Source organism: Natator depressus, chromosome 3, assembly GCF_965152275.1.
Source record: "Natator depressus isolate rNatDep1 chromosome 3, rNatDep2.hap1, whole genome shotgun sequence".
NCBI lineage: Eukaryota > Metazoa > Chordata > Testudines > Cheloniidae > Natator > Natator depressus.
In genome coordinates, this window is record NC_134236.1 from 156,921,556 (window position 1) to 156,937,957 (window position 16,402).

The window sequence follows — 16,402 nt, forward strand, 5'->3', positions numbered from 1 at the left end:
CATCACAGGATCTAACCAGATCAGCCACACCATCACCGGTTCATTCACCTGCACATCCACCAATGTAATCTACGCCATCATGTGCCAGCAATGCCCCTCTGCTATGTACATTGGCCAAACTGGACAGTCCCTACTTAAAAGGATAAATGGACACAAATCAGATATTAGGAATGGCAATATACAAAAACCTGTAGGAGAACACTTCAAACACACAATAGCAGATTTAAAAGTAGCCGTCCTGCAGCAAAAAAACTTCAGGACCAGACTTCAAAGAGAAACTGCTGAGCTTCTGTTCATTTGCAAATTTGACACCATCAGCTCAGGATTTAACAAAGACTGTGAATGGCTAGCCAACTACAAAAACAGTTTCTCCTCCCTTGGTGTTCACACCTGAACTGCTAGAAGAGGGCCTCATCCTCCCTGATTGAACTAACCTCGTTATCCCTAGCCTGATTCTTGCTTGCATATTTATACCTGCCTCTGGAAATTTCCACTACATGCATCTGATGAAGTGGGTAATCACCCAAGAAAAACAATGCTCCAATACGTCTGTTAGTCTATAAGGTGCCACAGGACTCTTTGCCGCTTTTACAGATCCAGACTAACACGGCTACCCCTCTGATACCTGTATATAATGGAAACCACATCAAGAAAGGGGCTGCGGCAGCATCTCCAGCATCCCTAGTTCCAGCACCTGTGCTGAGCAGCACAAAGCAACTGTACATAGGTGCTGGAACTAGGGGCGTGGGGGGTGCTGCAGCACCCCCTGGCTTGAAATGGTTTCCCTTATATACAGGGTTTACAGTTTAGTTCAATGTCTCTCAGCACCCCCACTATAAAAGCTGTTCCAGTGTCCCTGCATCAGTATGATAGGCTGAGAATCTGGCCCCTCTTGGAATGTGGGCTTCCCGAAGAGATGTCCCTGATCAGTACTGGAATGTTGTAACGTTTTCCCTTTCATATCTATCTTTCCATGTATGGCGTGTCATTCCCACAGCTGCTTTTAAATTCTTTGAGGAATAAAACCGAGTGCCTTGGAAATGCACACGTGAAATATACCTTTAGTAAAGGCAACCCATTCAAAACAATGCAGTCTCTATACCATCATCTTGAAGACCAGCCTGTGAATGAATTGCCTCCCTTCTGACAGCAGGATGCTATAAATATAGCAAAAGGCTATGCTTACTGTGCCCCACAGCTTCCAGTCTGATTTAAAAAGAAAATTGTACTACTGCCAAATCAGAGAAACCTAGCAGTAAACTAGCAATGGAGTCTGGTGTGACTTTTTCATGGTGAAGACCAGAGCATGTCCCAGTGTGAATTACACTGGACTCAGATAATAAATGGATCAGACAAATATATATGGGGGCATATAATGAGTAGGGGTCTGGGTATTTAATTTCCCTTCCTCAAACCAAGATCTATAATATACTTCCTGATCTGTGTGCGTCTTTCAATAGCTTTGTGGGTTTTTTTTTTTTCCCCTGCTGGATACTTTTGGATGTGGTTGTACTAGCCAAACATTTCACAGTAGCTACAGCAGAGATTGTTTTACAACTCTGAGATGAGAGTACAGAAGGTGCCATAAACTATCCAGCAAGTCTGTTCTGTCAGCGGGTGAATATGTTAGCAACACTTCTCTGCAAGCTGAAACAGCATCAGAGAAAAGCACATTTCTTCACAGCTGGAACGTGGCAGAACAGGAGTGGGTGTGTGTGGCTTGCTTTTATTTTATTTGGACCTGTTATGAAAGGAAGTAAGGGAGCTTCTTAAACTGCTGGGGCTTAATCCAAGTGGACCTAGCACAAATCCAGCACAGGGTCTTACCCACTTTTCAGAGTTCTCTCCTTTAGGCTTCAGTGTACCCCATCGATATGCGGCAAACCTAAGCAGCTGCAGAATTAAACAGCTAGGCAGAGGTTAGACCAGAAAGTATATGCGCAATTACACTTTCTCTCCTGCTGCAGCAGCAGCAAAACCAGAGTTAGACCCTTGAGCTTTTCCCAAGCAGAACCCAACTGTTCACTTAAGACTTGCTGACTCTGAACTGGACACTTCGCTTACACAGTCCCAAGAGTGAAGGTGAGCTAATTAAGCCTCACAGTTAAGAGCACTATCCCATTTTACAAGGGAAAATGCCTCTGGAGAAGCATGCTATGTGATGGTGTCACAGTCGCTGCCTGTGGAGGCAGTGGGTTCTTTTTAATCCCCCGGGGTGAAATTTCCCTGTGGCACGAGTCGTAGGCCCCATCTAAACCCTCAGGGCTTAAGCAGGACTTACGTGGTGCCTAGGCCTTGGACTGGCCTTCACAGTGCTGTCAACTCACATGATTTGATTGTGAGGCCTGCCATAATTAGTGTGTTTCTTAAAGACTCAACTCCTGGAGTTGGCCACCCTCCAGCCGGATTAGAGATGGGACCCAATCTGGTAGGTGTGCACAGGGGCCCTGCATGCAATTTAGGCAGATGAACGCCTGTCTTCCCAGACATGGATAGTACTGGGGCTTAGGTGGGAGATAGGCAGCTGGATGCTTAGAGGGTCACAGCAATATGCATACTCAGAGGCAGAAACGTAGGTGCCGAGGGAGTTTGGGCACCTACAGTGTTAGGCAGGAGTTCTGTGGATCGTAGTGGAGCCTAAAACTGGGACTTCGACCCTCTGTGCCTCAGTTCCCTGCCTGTAAAATGGGGCTAATAGCACTGCCCTGCCTCACATACACTAAAGATTGTGAGGTGCTCAGGTCAGATACTATAGTAATGGGCAGCAGCTAAACACCTAAAAGGTCTATCTAGATAGACTCCAATGGACTCAGGGTCCGGGCTTAGCGATCACGTTAGGAGGAGTCAGGCACAGTGTGGGCTCTTTCCTGTGTTAGCTAGGGAGAGAAATGGTGTGTCAGCTTTAGTTATTTCCCTCTGGAGACAACAATGAACAACTGCCGGAGCAATTGGTCAACAGGTGACTAGCTCACAGAGTAGGAAAATATGATTTGATACAAGCTTCATACAGGGATATAATTCATGGCAGCAGCTTAAATACCAGCCCAAGTTATGCGTCTGCCACTAAATCAACAGTTTGATTCTCACCTCGTAATAGCTCTAGCTATATGAGCTGTAACTGACTTTTTCGCTAGATGCGTTTGCAGGACAGTATGTGTGAACTCAGCTTTACAAAGGACTTCTGTTTGCTGAAGGATTTTCTTTCTTCTCCATATTTGCAGCCCACGCTCCAGCGTGACTCCCAGCAGCTGCTGGGACAACGAAAGCACTGACCAACTGCAAGGGCACAGCTGCATCACGGAGCACGCACACTTGTCTACTGCTTTCAGATGGGCATTTAAGGGCTACTGTAGAAAGGCAAACAGCAACAGAGAGCAGGCATTTTGATAATTAAGGGTGAGGGCTTTCTGAGGCTTCCTACGATCTTAAATCTCCATTAAAACACCAGTGTACACTTTCATTAGTAACATGCAAATACAGTGACTGCTTTGTGTACAGGGTCTATGGCTCACAGGACAAATCTTCCATTTTGGGGCTAGACGGCTGTAGGTTCAAGTCCCTCGCTAGTGCATAGGCTCATATGCACTATAGCCATTGCTGTAAATTTAGAGGGTAGCGTCACTAGCAAAAGCCCTGTCCTTAAGGGTGACACCTTGAGCTGCATTGTCCTCTGTTCACCCCCAGAAAGCAAATGAGGCATATGACGTCCTATTTATAGCTGTATAAAACCTGTCCAGGTGCCATTGTTACTGATGCTGCCATCAGGACAAATCTTCTTGAATTCCATCATCCGTATATTAAGGAACTTTTCTGGGTTTCCCAAACCTGCTAGAGCCCCAGGCTGCCTCAATCTGTGTTTCACCTTTGGGCTGAAATATGCCAGGTCCAACTTTACTGCTCTGGCTGTCACTAGATTATTTAGATCCCTCAATTGATTTATCATAACTTCAGCCATTGCATCTGTCCCCATTTATTATCCTATATATAACCAGATGGAACTACCAGACTGTCTCCACGGCAAGAATGCATTCTAGGCCACAGGTGCCTCTTCATCCTGATTAAAAAAAAAGGTTAGAAGCAAGTGTCAATTTGAAAAGCAGAACATTGAAACTCTTTCAAAACATGCTGGCATACTTTTGACATTGAGAAGAGTACACCTAGTGGTTCACTGCCTGGATCGAATCAGGAGAATCATAGATAGCAGGAAACTGAACCTTTGCTGTTTGGACCTGGAAAAGACAATGCTGGACACTTTAGAAACTTATACTTGTAAATTCCACCCCCGCCCCCGCCAGATATAACAACAGCACTTCGAATTCTTATAGCACCCTTCATCCAAAGGTTTTTGAAGAGCTTCCTCAGTGCTTTGTAAAAGACTCAAACACTCCAGGGAGACTATTATCCCCATCTTAAAATGGGTAACCTGAGGCACAAAAATTTTCATTTGCTCCAGATCACACAGTGAGTCAGAGATAGAGGTGAGCCTAGAAGCGAGGAATCCTGTCTCTTGGCACATGGCTAAAATATGAAGAAAGGAACCTGCGTGTGCTTCCCATCTATGATGGTATAAATCCTTGGTAATGTAAATCCCCCTTAAACGTGGTGTTGCTAGTAATCGCACCAAGGTGGCACATGCTGCTGATGAGGTTGTGAAGGAGGCTGAGGTGAAAACTACTAATGAATTGTTATGATTAGCAAGGTAAAACTCTCCAAAAGGGAGGAAGTATGGGCCAGTGGTTAGGACACTGGACTGGTGACCAGGACAGCTAGGTTCACTTCACCTCTTAGTGCATCTGTTTTCTCTCCCTCCCCTTGTCTTGTCTATTTAGATTGTTAGTTCTGCAGGGCAGGTACCCTTTTGCTCTGTATATGTTCAGGGTCTGGCAGAATGATCTCAGTTGAAGCCTCTAGGGGCTAATGTAATGCTAACAATAACCCAAAAAGCATTTTGTAAAGAGTAGGGTTGGGAATAAGCAAGAAATAGTTGTGTTAGCCTCATCAGTGTCACAGCTGGGTTGTAGGCGGCCAGACTGAGTGTCCATGGTCACAAGACAAGAGTTTAGGAGTCCGCTGGGTCAGGATACCAGAAGGGCAGAGTCTGGAGACAGCCTGGAGGTCAGAACGACAAAACAGATGCTGGGAGTCACGCCAAGTCAGAATGCCAGGAAATCAAGGAGCAGGGCGCATAGGGCATGCTGTCCAGAACAGGGTGGAGCCCAGTCATTCAGATAGCTTCCTGGTTCTGGTGCTGGCTTAAGTAGGGCCAGCCATCTAGTCAGCTGCTCTGGGACTCCGCCAATAGGACTGTAGGGGTGGAGCCTCAAACTGGGACTGGGCTTCGTAGGTTCCCAGGTAGGTGAACGTCAGCAGGCTGCCAAGTAGAGGGCTAAAGCCTTGCTGTGCCTGCAGCCACAGGTTCAAGACTGGAGGGTCATGCCAATCAGGGGCTGGGTTCATGAATGCTATTCTACATAGATGGGTTGTTTGGATTCATAAGCTGTTCTATAGTTCTGGGCTAAAACACAGCTAGAACCTTCCCAGGAAGTCACCAAAAAAGAGATTTGAGACCCCATCCAAACCTTATGTGTGATGCCGTATCCTAAAGGGTTGCTATGGGACTGCCATCCTAGGACTTTTGGATGGGGGAGGACATCACTCTTCATGCATCTTTGAACTGATGTTGGATTTCCTCCCTTTACTTTTATACTTGTATGTTTTTGTTGCATTTACAGACACTCACTGGCTTGTGGCTGAAATTTACAAGCACTTTATGGTCTGATGGAGTTGAGTTTAAAGTAGCAAGGCATGTAGCAGATAGCAATAGGCTGACTGTGAAAAGTGCACAGATTCAGTTCAGCTAACCACCCAAAGGTTTTCATGTTTATCCAAACCTACTGATTCTGACCCCCGGCAGAGTTATGGCAAAGCGAGAATCTCCTGAGAGGATGGTCCAAATTTAGAGTTGTCTAATCTGGTGGAGCTCTTTTTGGGCCACTATGTGGGCATGTTACAACAACTTAAACTCTCCTAGCCCCAGACTTATGTCCTCTTGCATCATCTCTAAATCTGGCACAATCTGCGTGAATATAAATCTTCTTCAACATATAGAAACCTCTTCCCTTTGAGATGATCCTGGGCTTCGGATCTACAGGTGTAATCCTAGTGCAGAATATAGCCTGGGTGACCACTTCATCTCTCTGTCCAGATCTACCGTCACATCTTCCTGTTAGAAGGGTTGGGCCTGCTTCTTCTCACACTTCTGTGGATGTAAATCAGGAGTTATGCTTGTATAAAACTGGTGTATGGGGTGAGGCAAGTCAACCACTTTTTGAGTAGGTCCTCACTTCTGTCTGTTACTTACATCCAAATAAACGCACACCTGATTTCCTTCTTCTGTTACCAGCTTATGCTGAATGATGTCTTTCCACTTGCCCAAATTGTATTCCTCTGTATTCATCCTTAAAATTAATCCTTTGATCAAGTCAAAGGCATGAGTCCATTGTGCCTGTCAAGCTCTGAACAAAAACACCTTGCATAAAAGGTAATAAGCCCCCATGATTACCTCTAAAACCTTTGGTGGAATCAATCCCTTTTAATATGTTAATTACAAATTCACTCTAGGGGATCCTTTGTTTTCTGAGAGGTTATAATGCTTTGATTAGAGGCGATGTACGTGGAATATAGAATATCGCATGAATAAACCATTCCTACATTGACATAGGGCTGAACCTAAATGAGGATAGAGAGGTTATCATGTGGTAGGGAATCATAGAATATCAGAGTTGGAAGGGACCTCAGGAGATCATCTAGTCCAACCCCCTGCTCAAAGCAGGCACAATCCTCAATTTTTTATTTTTTTTTTTGCCCCAGATCCCTAAATGGCCCCCTCAAGGATTGAACTCACAACCCTGGGTTTAGCAGGCTAATGCTCAAACCACTGAGCTATCCCCTCCGGGCGGAAGCTCCCCTGGGTGCATTTTTCACATTGTTGTAACCTTTCTTGCATTGCTTAGGGACTATGGGACTGGCCTCCAAGCAGTGATGTATTCAACTATGTTCTGTCCTGGCCAAGGATCAGGACAACATTGGTCAAAAGAGAGAAAAGGGCTATATAGAGTTTAATAGAAAAGATTTTTCTGTGTGACTCGGTCATGTATTTCAGAGCTGCTTCCTAGTTTTGACTTCAATATCCAGGCCTTCTTGAATGTACTCCATTTATCTATTTGCTGCCAGTATCCTATGCTGACTAAAGGGGTGGAGGCTAACTTTACTTGCGGCCCTTAGGTGGAGTGGGTTAGGTCTCAGCCCATGGCAACAGAAATGAGTTAATCCATTGCTGCCCCCAAGTGCGACAGTGTTTCCACTGGTGATGTTTATGCGAGGCAGTGTGCATGCTCAGCAGAGAGCGATTATGTAGAAAGGAATGGTGACCCAGTGAGGTATAATTAGTGTAGCCGTCACATAGGAAAAGAACATGTTTGTACAGATTATTTCCAATTTTCAGAGACACCTGCTCACTTGCTTTAACCAGATTTCTCAGACGGGGACTAATTAGCACTACCTTGGAAGCTCAGCTCTCTCTGGGCAGTAGCTTCGCCTCTGGACTGGTATTTCTTCTGAGGGAAGCTGCAATAAATACTATATCAGAAACTGATAAAAAGCAAGGAAGGATTTTAATGCCCTAAAACTAAAAGAAGGAGAAGAAGTTCATCTGCTGTGGTTTGGAACTGTGCTTTGCTCTTCCCTACAGCAGCAAGAGCTGTGGTGTGAATTTTCTATCCTGCTTCCTGCACTTACTGTAATGGGAAAAAAATAAGAATAAGTATTTTACATTCATATAGGCCTTTTGGACTAATATACAAACAAGAGGGAGAGATCACTTTGCTTGCTGCTGAAATGCAGCCACCTCTGGGTTCAAACCCAGGAGCTGTTTAACAGCACAGAGCAACACTACAGAATACTTAATACCATATTTACAGTGCCAGAAGTTAATAATTCACTTAATTACATGCAAAATGAAAGGTGCCACTGCTATTCTGAGCATTAGATTCCTCTTGCTAAGTGAATAAAGGGCAAGAGGATGCATGAGATTTCATCTTTCAAAGCTCACGTACATGCAGGCCTATGATCACAATGGTGAGTTATCAGCTAGTTTATGGAAGTTAATTATGATGATACAGCCCACAAATCTAACTAATCACTGTATTAATCTGTTTCAGAGTAGCAGCTGTGTTAAAGCCGCAAAAAGAAAAGGAGTACTTGTGGCACATTAGAGACTAACAAATTTATTTGAGCATAAGCTTTTGTGAGCTACAGCCCACTTCCTCGGATGCATGCAGTAGAAAATACAGTGGGGAGATTGTATATACACAGAGAATATGAAACAATGGGTGTTACCATACATGCTGTAACAAGAGTGATCAGGTAAGGTGAGCTAGTACCAGCAAGGGGGGGGACCTTTTGTAGTGATAATCAAGGTGGGCCATTTCCAGCAGTTGACAAGAACATGTGAGGAACAGGAGGGCGGGAGTGGGGAATAAACATGGAGAAATAGTTTTACTTTGTGTAATGACACATCCACTCCCAGTCTTTATTCAAGCCTAAATTAATTGTGTCCAGTTTGCAAATTAATTCCAATTCAGCAGTCTCTCGTTGGAGTCTCTTTCTGAAGTTTTTTTGTTGAAAAATTGCCACTTTGAGGTCTGTAATCGAGTGACCAAAGAGATTGAAGTGTTCTCCAAGAACTTTAATAACACCTTAATTAAACCTTTCAGGATCCTGTGAAGTAGGCAAACAGTGTTATGATACTACAGATGGGTAAATTTGAAGCATAGAAAGTTTAAATGAGCTGTCCAGGGATGCAGAGCCAGCCAGTGGTTGAACCTACAAACCTCGACCCTCCATCCCTGGCTGTAAACACTAGACAACTGCACTTTTTGTAAAGAAAACCCTCTTTAAAAAGACCTTTTGTTGGAAGTAATTCTCAATAAGTTGATTCAGATTTACTATGATGACTGTTTGTTTCCACACAAGCATTCTTTTATTACTGCAAAATTCCATGTGGTGTTGGTCACACCCAAAATGTCAATGTAAGCATAAACACCTTTTTATTCTGTAGCCTAGCAACAATGCAGTTATAAGCATTGGCTGAATTCTCTCAACAGGTTCAGGCCTGGGAGATGCCTCCCCATCGCAGCATGACTCCAGAGAGGTAAGGAAAAGCTCTGATAAAGAACCCCGAGAAACCCTCGCTTTTTTTATAGGCTATAACAAGCAAGTGGTGTCATTGCTGATTCTTGGACCTTAGCTAAAGCCAGCTGAAGCCATTTAGAGCTACACTCTGCTCTCTTAGCCATATTTTTCCCAAAGACTGGACTAAGCATTTCTAACCAATTATTTACTGAACCTGGGGCCCAAGTAACCATGTTTTCTTTATTTCCCAAATATGACAACACTGCTATTCCAAAGGGTCTCTACCAGTTTCACATAAACCATCCTTTTTTTCCCCTCAGGAATTCATTTTTTGGTCACTTCTTTTGACCTATTGCTTATGCTAATCTCTGATAGTTCACTCATGTCTAACATGGGCCTATACTCCTACACCTTTTGTTTTCCTGGGGTGCGTATGGCAATTGTCTTTGAGTAAGTAACTAGCAGGCTCCCTGCAGTTTGATTATTATGTCTATGCACTGTGAATATCACTGGACATTTCTAGGGGGTCAAACTTAAGGGTCAGAGACAGACCCATGCTGAAAACTTCAACCTCTAATCCCACCGTTCAGACATGTTCAGATCCTGACTTTTGTTTGGGGGCCATCTTTACACACCAGGGCTCAGAGTAATGAGAAGAAATCACACGCAGGGTTCCTCCCATATTTTAGTGAATAGAAGTAACATTTCTTAGTTTCTGAAACATTATAAATATCTTTCCTTTTAAAGACTGATCTCCTTTAGTTTCAAGTCAGTAGTTTGTAGCACTGCAGATCTGAAGAAATGGTTTGTCTTTAAAAAAAGTTGGGTGGGGGGGGGGTTTGACTGATAATATAAGCTTAGATGAGTCATTTTAATTTTGTCAGTAACTAGAATTATTCATGGTTTCACAATTTATGGCCAGAAGGGGCCATTAGGTCATTCAGTCTCCCCCGTATATCTAAGCCCATTACTTTTCATCCAGTCACTCTTGTATTGAGCCCAATAATTTATATTTTACTAAGTGTAACTTCCAGAAAAGCATCCAGTCGCGATTTGAAGACATTAAAAGAGGGAGACTCCACCACTATTTTTCCATAATTGCATTCCAGCTCCTGTACTCTAGAGACTTGATCCTGCTCCCACTGAAGTGAATGGGACTCTCCCCCTGGGCTTAAATGGGAGCAGGATGAGACCATGGCAGAATGTCCCCCTGTTGGGGATGCTAACCCTTGAAGGGATAGGAGGACTTGTGGCACCTTAGAGACTAACAAATTTATTTGAGCATAAGCTTTCGTGGGCTACAGCCCACTTCATCGGATGCATAGAATGGAACATCTAGTAAGAAGATATATATATACACACATACAGAGAGCATGAAAAAGTGGAGTAAGAGGCTAATTACTAAAAAAGCCAGTTGAAACTTTAAAAGGACACCCTGGAAAACTTTCTGTTGTAGTAAGTTCAGGAAAAGTTTATTTTTACAAAGCTTATATTTTGCCACAAATTAACATCTCCTTTTAACAGACCCTTTCCATCTTTAGTGTCTATGATTTGTATGTAACAATTTGATTCCTGTAATTATGATTGAATATTAACTGTATACATTATCAGCAGGGCACATGTTAATGGATTAAGAGCTGGCTACCTGACAGTCTTCCCCCCCCCCCCCCCCCAAAAAAAAAAGAGAAAGAAAAAAGGGGGAATTATCATTAATTGGGAGGTTGCCTGTGGAGTTCTGCAGGGATCAGTACTAGGCCCAACACGGGTCAGCATTTTCATCAGGGATCTGGAAGTAAATATAAAATCACTGCTGATAAAATCTGCAGATGACACAAAGATTGGTGCAGTGGAAAATGATGATTAGGAGGACAGAGCAGTCATTCAGAGCAAGTCTCTTTCCCTCAACAGCAAACACAACCAGTTTCCCCTATGTTCATTTTAAGTCATGGAATAATACATTTTAAAGATCTTCAGCTGTAACTACCCAAGGTGGTGTTTGTAATATAGTCAGCAAAAATTGTTTCCTTATTTTGTATTGTACTAAACATGGTTAATCTGACACTGTCCCCTTAAATCAAGCAGTCAGTCCCCAGGAGCCCATGCAGATTGGTTCTCTAGGCTGTATTCTCAGTCTGTCCAGGCTAGTTTAAGTGACTCCATTTACTGGTTACCACACCTCTTTCTCTGAGCTAGGGTTCTGAACTCCTCCATGATTTTATACATTGAGCCAAAAATCTCTTTGCTCAGTTTCATCCCATTGCCCTTAGTTATACCCCCATGGTGCCTGTATTCGTCAAAACTTAGCATTATTCTATTTAGATCCTTATACCACGCTCATCACCGTAGTATGCGAGCACCTTCCAGGAGTGCATTAAGCAACGTGATGCTCTCCTCAGGGGAAGTACACACTTTCCTCACTCCCCTTTCCTTGCCTCTGGCCTTGGCCACACTACTAGGTGTGTTCTTCAAAAAAAAAAAAAAAAAAAAAGATAATAGAAATAGAGGCGTTCAGACATGGCTGACAAGAATGATGAGGGATATGATAAGACTCATATGAACAGAGATGGAAAGATTGGTACGGTTTACCTTAGAGTGGAGATAAATAAGAGGGGTCTTGATAAAAGCATGCAAAATAGAGAGAAGGCACATTGGGAGCATTTGTTCTCCCTGTCTCAAGAACAAGGTGACTTACAAGGAAATTGAAAGGTGGTCAATTCAAACTAATAAAAGGAAATATCTTTTCACCCCATGCATGGTTAGTATGTGGAACTCATTGCCACAAGAGTGAGCCAAGCAGGATTCCAAAAAGGATTAAATATTTATGAGTAACAACAACCAGAGTTATAGCAGTAAATATTTTAAGAGCTTTCAAAGGGGTATAAATCCTTAAACTGTGGGGCATAAGCAAACCTTAATTACTGGCAATTTGGAAGAAACTTTCCCTGGGGGAAACTTAGCCAGAACTGCCTTCAACAAGGTTTCTTCCTCTGAAGCATCTGGAATTGGCCAGTGTCAGAGACAGGTCCTGAAATAGGTGGACCACTCATCTGAGCCAGTGTGGCAATTCTTACATTTCCAGGTTTGATAATCTGTCCCCATAAACCCTAATATCTCTGATCTTTTAGGAAGTAGAAATCTTTATTCCACAACTGACTTCATTTACTTTGAAGCATTAATTTAACATACAGAAATGAATCTCTAATCTTGTAAAGCAAAGTAACAGTAAGTTATTTAACCAAACAATCCCCAGGAGGGACTTTAGAAGAACTAATTGCATTTAAAAAGTTCCGGAAAAAAACCTGCAGGTAGCCTCACAAATGCTTAAGAAAACAAAGTAATAGGCCTGATTCTGATCTTGCAGAGGTGTAAACCAGGAGTAATTCTGTTGAAATCACTGGAGTTACACTGGCATATAATCAATAAACTAACAGCCACTGATACAGGGCATTTTTAAAATGCCCTATAACTATTTAACCAGCTTTTATTTTTCTGTATAATCTATGGCATATGTAGTAAAGAAATACCCAAAAAGTGACTGGAATGGGGGCAGAAATTCAAGAAAGATCCTATGGAATTATGTCGGAGCCTTGATTAAGGCGGTGCGAATATTGTGGAGAAGGAAGAATCCTTGTCCGTTTCCCCTCCTCCCCCCATGGACCCAGGCATAATCTGATATTTTAAAATTTCTCCATGGAGCTATTTTATTCTATTAGGTGGCTGCACTGTCGTTAAAGTTGCATTACAGAGTTCTGTCTTTAACAGGAGCTTTAAACCTTTATTTTGTGGAAATCTCACTGAGATGGCAAAAACCTAAATAGAGAACACCAACTGTGAGCACTATGAGTTTTTCGTGGTGATTTGATTTACAAAAATGCATTGAGACAGAGAAAATAAAAGGCAAAACCTTGACAGTCACATCAGCAGCATTAAGGCAAAATAAAGCTTGGTCTACGCTACAGAGTTAGGTTGACATAAGGGAACTTATGTCAATCTATGTCAGGGCACATCTACACTTGTCATTTAAAAGGGCAAAAAGTCTCTTTTTTGCACAAAAACCGTGGGAGCGTCTACACTTGCCAATGACTTTTTGCGGTGAAACTCAGAAGTTTCACCACCAACAGAAAACCACCTCCGCGAGAGGCGTACAGCTCTTACCGAAGATCCTTTTGCGGTGATGTGAAAGTGGAGCCACATTCTTCCTGTGTAAACAGCTTTTAGCCTCCGGAGGATATCCCACAGTGCCTAAGGTGACCACTCTGGCCAGCAGCTCTGCTGCTCTGATGCCAGGTAAACAGACGTCCACCCTCCCCCCGTAAAGCTCTGGGAACTTTGAAACTCCCTTTCCTGTTTTGTTTGCAAGTACTCATCCGGCCAAGTGACCATGGCTGCTCCATGGAGCAAATGATCCCCCGCTTGGACACCCCCCCTTCCCACAAGACTTATCGTCACAATGGAGAGAGCTGCACTGTGGGATAGCTGCCCTCCGTGCACTGCGCTCATCAGCGATGGAAGTGCTGCAAATGTAAACAGTCTCTGACGCCTGTGGAAGTAAGTGAGTACACAAACCGGTGCTTTTCTTTCACCGGTTCCTATCACCTGTGAAACTGACAGCGCACAATCTCCACAAGTGTAGGCATAGCCTCAGTGTCCATAGCCTGGCTCACGCCGATGTAAGTGCCCTGCTACACTGATATAATAACTCCACCTCCACAAGAGGCCTAGGGCTTATGTCAGTGTAGTTAGGGTGATGCAGTGTCTCTGTAGACACTGCGTTCCTTATGGCTGTTGACATAAATTGACAAGAAAGCTGGCTCCCAGCTCCCCAGCCGGGCTGCTTCCTGGTCTCTGCTCCAAGTTGGGCTGCCACCTGGGCTCTCCACTTGCAGCCAGGGCCAGCTCCAGGTTTTTTGCCACCCCAAGCTCCGAGAGCGCAATTGCCCAAGCAAAAAAAAAGATGGCTGGAATGCCACCCCTGGAACTGTGCCGCCCCAAGCATATGCTTGCTTTGCTGGTGCTTAGAGCCGGTCCTGCTTGCAGCATCTTGCAGCTTCCAGGAGGCAAGAAGCCCTGGGCGGCTGCCCCACTGTTCCTGCTGGAGCGAGTGGGGAGGCGAGAAACCCTGAGGGGGGGAGGAGCTGGGCAGAGCTGAGAGCCCTGGCTCTCAGCCCTCCCTCCTCCTCACCCACACACACACTGCCTCTCTTCAGTCAGCAGAAGCGCTCCTCGTGAGGATGCGGTGGCTATAAATCAACCTAACATAGGTTGACTTAAGATTGTAGTGTAGACATGCCCTAACATCCTGAATACATGGAATGTGTGCCAGGTGTGTTGATCTGTTGGTACAATTGATAGAAGTGAGTATGCGATCACTGTTAAGGTGTTGCATTGAGCACACATTTGATGAAGGTCGGGTACACAATGCTTTTTGGTATCTGTTGGAGATACCTTATGGAGCACTGGTGAGTGTTTGACAGTGTTGTAGACAATATGCAGGTGGAAAGAAACACACAACTCTTTCCCCTTAACGTTGTCTATTCAGGTTCTTACATAACATCTATCACTCTGTAACAGAGCACCTTCCAGCAAAATACTAAGGCCCACATTTTTAAAAGTATTGAGGCATTGCTGCTCTCAATATTGCAATGCCTAAGTCTCATTCTCTAAAGTGATTTAGGCTCTTATGAGCCTAAATCCCATTGCCTGTCAATGCCTAAATAGCTTTAAAAACCTGGCCTAAGGTCTTCATCCTGCTCCTATTGAAGTCAATGGCAAAACTCTGATTTCATTGGTGTTGGATCAGGGCCTATGGCCCCATTTCAGCAAAGCCATTAAGTACATGCTTTATTTTAAGTGAATGCTTAACTCAAATCAAAAGAAAATTGTGCTTACATGTGGAGCTTGCTGGAAAACTGAAATCCCTTCCTGTGATGATTCTCACTTAAAAAAGTTTGTCCTGATCCAGGATGAAAAAAGTCAAAAACATGACATTTTTCATGGGATGGTTTTCAAGCAAAATTCCACTTCAGGAAAACCCAAACGGACTTTTTTCAGCTTTCCTGCTAGAAGGTAGTTGTCAGTTTCACAAGGGAACACACCAGGTCACTTCACCTCCCCTCCAGCTCTAGCCAGGGTGGAGAGGCACTGAGCCCAGGTACCGAGTCTCCCTGCCTGCCCCCACACCTTTTCCTCTCTGTCCCTGAAGCTGGTGGGGAGGCAGGGATTCTCCAACCTTGCAGCTGGTGGGGGGCTGAGAGACCCAGAGTCGGGGTGCGCTGTCTGAAGGGCCCTCCAGGCAAGCGTTTGTCAATTATACTGACTGAAAGGCAGGCACCCGAGAGCTGTCATTTCGATATTCCCAGGAGAAAATCAAGTATGTTTTATTTCCAAAACTGAATTTTTTTCAAAGAAAATTTGCTTTTGCCAAATGGCCATTTTTTCACTGGAAAATCATTCCTATTGAAACTTTTTTCAACTAGCTCTTCCTAAGTGCTGTATGCACGTACTTAACTGCTTTGCAGATTCTGGCCTCATGCAATGTGACTAGCAGCTGTTAGTCTCTTCTGTCATCATTATAATATAGATGGTTCCATACAAATGGCTCTTTGAATGCAATGTGTTTTCTGAGAAGCCACTCCACACACGCATACATTGATGCTTACATCCTTCCATGTGCTTTTGAGATGTGCACTTGCTTTCTCGACTGGATGGCACAATGGGGAGAGATAAATATAATAGCTTTTGAATAGGTGCAGGGCTTTCAGGCAGACGTGGCTCATTCAAAGCTGCACTAAGCATTTTACTTTGCAAGGTTCCAGGGAATGACAACCCAGCGAGATAATAAAAAGTAAAGCAAACTCTAACAGAAAGGAATGGGATGAGCTGTGTGAGTAATTAAAGGTTACACGATACAGTTGCCTGATTTGCACAGATTATTAATACAGTCACATTTGCATTATGTAAAGGATAATTAATATGCTGCCTGCTTACTATTGATTATACCCATCGCCTGGCATGTGTAACAAAGCAACAATGGGTGAAACAGGCAAACCTCAAAAAAGCAGCTCTGTAAGCTCTCACTGTCACTGCATCTTAAGAACACTGGGAATTGGGACTCCTGAGTTCTATACCCATGTGGGTCACACATTCTGTACCTCAGTTTCTCCATTTGTACAATGGAGAAACTACCTCCTTCCAAGGGCATCATTAATGG

The 16,402-nt window shown here is 43.7% G+C and overlaps 1 long non-coding RNA gene across 1 annotated transcript in view; it reads right to left on the minus strand.

Moving 5' to 3' along the window:
• Positions 1-6,124: 6,124 nt before the first annotated feature.
• The window catches only part of LOC141984153 (uncharacterized), a 35,290-nt gene continuing 25,012 nt past the window's right edge, over positions 6,125-16,402 (minus strand). The window contains exon 5 of the long non-coding RNA XR_012638667.1: positions 6,125-6,259. This is a non-coding gene — a long non-coding RNA (uncharacterized LOC141984153). The remainder of the gene's footprint in view (positions 6,260-16,402) is intronic.